The sequence below is a fragment of the Mus caroli genome, unplaced genomic scaffold (genome assembly GCF_900094665.2).
Source record: "Mus caroli unplaced genomic scaffold, CAROLI_EIJ_v1.1 scaffold_17277_1, whole genome shotgun sequence".
NCBI classification, from domain to species: Eukaryota; Metazoa; Chordata; class Mammalia; order Rodentia; family Muridae; genus Mus; species Mus caroli.
In genome coordinates this window covers 1,377-5,433 of record NW_018389948.1, presented here as the reverse complement: position 1 = coordinate 5,433, position 4,057 = coordinate 1,377, and the positions used below count along the sequence as shown (strand labels likewise).

Here is a 4,057-nt window from a genome sequence, read left to right as displayed (position 1 = left end):
GTGTGTGTGTGTGTGTGTGTGTGTGTGTGTGTGTGTGTGTGTGTGTGAGCCTGTCTGTCTTTATCTATCTATCTCACTCTCACTTTCTTAAAAAAGTGATTAAAAACCAGGTATGGGCTCACACCTTAAATCTCAGTACTCAGGAGATAGAGGCAGACAGATCTCTGTGAGTTTGAAACCGGCCTCATCAAAACAAGTTCCAGGACAACCAGTGCTGCAAAGAGAGCTGTCTCAGAAAACCAAAGTTGGCTTAAATCTGTCTCTGAGTAGTCTTCTCTGCTGGATTCCCCACAACACTGGATCCTCCAAAGTCTCTTCGGTCTGCTCATTGACCAGCTATGGGTCTCTGTGTTAATTGAAATCTGCTTTGAAGAAAATCTTCTCTAATGAGGGTATATGGATGTAACAATAAGTAATTATGCATCAGTTTATTATTGTGTCCTGTTGCCAGAAAGAACACAGATCACATGGATGCAAGGCACTGTGGGAAGACAATGGTGTTGACAGTCATGGACTCTTAGCACTTTGAAACTGTAACTTTCAAAAACTCTTATATGTTGCCTTGTTCATGGTGTCTTATTACAGCAATGGGAAAGTAACCAAGGTAACAACATATATTTGTGTCGTAGAATATAAATAAGTGAAGTGGGTACTGACCTGGAATTTTCATTCCTACTGGCTAGCCTTCATGTCACTGGGAGGTGCTATAAATGCTACTAGAGGTGAAAAGTGACTGTCAAGTTCACCCAGTTGGGAAACCAGTGAAATAAAATAACAACCTGCCTGGCATGAGATACACCATGATGTAGTACAGACATGATATTTATGGATGTAAGCAACCATTTTACGACTAGATTGCAGGCCCAGTTTATGAGGTAGAACTCATACCTGGCACTATTAACCAGACTGAGAACCTGTGGCTAGGTAGGGTATGAGCTCTAAGAGAAAACCTATTACTACAATCTTACTAAATGGACATTGCATTGAATGATTTCTAATGGAATACTGCAATGCCTGTAGATCAGTGTATGCCTCGATCCTCACCAAAGTAGCATTTTCTTTCGGTAGATAGCAATGAACACAGAGGCCCACAGACAACATGTAGAAAATGTTGTTTTAGGCATAAATATCATTTTAGGCATAAATTTTTCTCAATCTACTTTAATAAGTGTTCAACTTCCTCTCTAGCCCTTCATCTACCAGATGTACTGGATAAGAAAAAGTATTAGGACACTGGGGAAGTAGAATTGTTTAGAAAGAGTTCTTTGGGGGTGAGTCCAATCTTCACTGTAAGAATATCAGCAGGACAATCCAGTAGCAAACACCAAATATGAACCAGCAGCTGCATTCCAGTCCACTTGGCAGTCACTGCACACAAACCAGAAGGTGTAAAGTTCACCAACCAGCCTGAGGCATTCTATCTATGGTGTCATCACAAGGTGAGCTCAGCAACACAATGTAAGGTGAACTAATACATGTGTGTTATTAGCAAAGAATAGTGAGGAGCAGCAAAGCAAACCATTGCTCAAGCTCTCATTGTCTGTGCTGTCAGATTTATATTCCTCTGAACATCATGTGTCCTTTTACATGTCTGCTATAGCAAAACATCCTTTCCTGTGTGTACTCCAGCAGAACTTTGTTTGACATAACTGGTTTTCTAAAGAAGCCAGAAGTTTCCACGTCACTTCATGTAGTGATATGTATATTAAAGTTTGGCTTTAATAAATATATGTCTTTAAATCAAATGTATAGTAAACCCTCTATGTCTGGCTTTGAGTGAAATGTTTCAGCAAAGTCTTTGCTATGCTTGGGTCAATCAGTAGAGGCTGAGAAATTGTTATGAGGCTGTTTGAAACTTGAAGATATGTTGTCTCTCTGGAAAGTCTACACTTGGCACTACAAGAGAGCTTGCAGCCACATTAATCTTGGTCCCAAGACACTCCAAACCTAGAGTTCATACTTTTGATTATGGATAGCCATGGTCAAAAGGGACTGAGATTTTTGTGAGTTGTTTGCTCTCATGAGCAATAAAGGGCAAAATAACTTTGGTAGCTGGAACCTTTCCCAGGTCCAACTAACCTTATATAATGTTTGAATAAAGTAACTGGAGCTAGCTGGGTATCAGTCTTCCTGGAGAGATGGTACCCCTCTGCTTCTTCAGATAAATAAAGCATCTTGGTGAGCTTCTCTCCCTACTATTGGCACCTACAACCAACACCAATCAATAGTTTCAAAGTGCTCATCCCTAAATAGAAACACAAATCACACTCCTCTTCCCTCAAGACTCAAGGATTAATTAAGAAGTGGAAAAAGGCCCTTCTACTTGGTCAGGTTGAGCTGCTCCCAGGCCTGACATCGGGCCTCCGCAGCCTCCTAGGGCCTGCAGCTTCCAGCCTCTCCACCATGGGTCCCCGCAAAGTGAGTGAACTTCGGGCCTTCGTGAAGATGTGTAGGCAGGACCTGAGCATCTTGCATACTGAGGAAGTGCGCTTCCTGAGGGAGTGGGTGGAGATCTTGGGGCGGCGGGTGGGGGAGGGAAGATAAAGTACTACCCGCTACTCATAGAGCTAAGTCAAAAGAAAATTCCAAAGAAGAAAAAAAAAAAGAGACAAGACAACAGAGGAAAACATAAAGACAGAGGAGCCATAGAATGAGGAGAGCGATCTAGAAACTGACAGTGAAGGTGTAATTGAACCAGACACTGATGCCCTTCAGGAAACGGGAGATGAAAATGTAGAGATAACTGATGAGATGATGGATGAAGCAAATGAAAAGAAGGGAGCTGCCCTTGAAGCTCTTAATGATGGTGAGCTCCAGAAAGCCATTGACTTGTTCACAGATGCCATCAAGCTCAATCCTCGCTTGGCTATTCTGTATGCCAAGAGAGCCAGTGTCTTCATCAAATTACAGAAGCCAAATGTGTCATTTGAGACTGTGACAGAGCTATTGAACTAAACCCTGATTCAGCTCAGCCATACAGATGAAGAGGGAAAGCACACAGACTCCTGGGTCACTTGGAAGGAGCAGCTCATGATTTTGCCCTTGCCTGTAAACTGGATTATGACAAAGATGCCAGTGCAATTCTGAAAGATGTTCAACCTCGAGCTCAAAAAATTGCTAAACATTGGAGAAAGTGTGAGCAAAAACGTGAAGAGCAAGAGATAAAAGAACGAATAGAAAGGATGAAAATGGCTGGAGAAGAGCATGAAAGAGCCAAAAGGGAAGAAAAGAAGCCAGAAGACAATCAGATCTCAGTTTGGCCCTTTTCCAGTGGTTTTCCTGTGGGAATGGCTAGAATGGGAAGGGCCATGCCAGGAATTGCAGGAATAGCAGGAATGCCTGGACTCAGTGAAATCCTCAGCAATCCAGAGGTTCTTGCATCCATGCAGAATCCAAAAGTCATGGTGGCTTTCCAGGATGTGGCCCAGAACCCATCAAATCTGTCAAAATATCAAAGCAACCCAAAGGTTATGAATCTCATCAGTAAATTTTCAGCCAAGTTTGGAGGCCAATCATAATGTCAAAGCCCTTGTTGAATGAAGAACAGCTTAGCTCACTTACTGGATGTTAAAAAAAAAATACAAACCAGTGTACCTCTGACCTCATCGGGAGAGATGGGGCACTTCGAAGACAATCCCTACCCTCTGCATCAAGGGCAGCTGAGGCATTTTACAGTGGTTTGCCATTAGTGTTTGCCATTCAGACAATGATTTCCTACTAGGAATTACAAACTTAAAACCTTTTTCAACCTTAAACATATTTTTAAAGAATTTAGGGGATGTCAATTCCTACATTTTTCTTTACTAATCTTTTTGGGTTTTTCTTTTTGAATTACTGAGAAAGGGAGATGAATGTGGATGATTTATCGCTTTCATGAATGAAATGAAGATTTGTTAGTGGGAAGCAAATAAGACACATTTAAGTTAATGCTTAAGAGCCAAAGGTGATGGATATTTCCAAGGAAGCTAAGTTCTGGACACAATAGAGCCCACGCACATATTAATTCAGAGCATTTCAAGAGGGCAGGCTCAAGACAGACAAAAATCCTAGTGTAGAA

General features: G+C 41.7%; 1 pseudogene; it reads left to right on the top strand.

The window, feature by feature from the left end:
• The first annotated feature begins 2,403 nt into the window (after nt 1-2,403).
• On the top strand, nt 2,404-3,518 carry LOC110288385 (annotated as a pseudogene).
• The last annotated feature ends 539 nt before the right edge of the window (nt 3,519-4,057 follow it).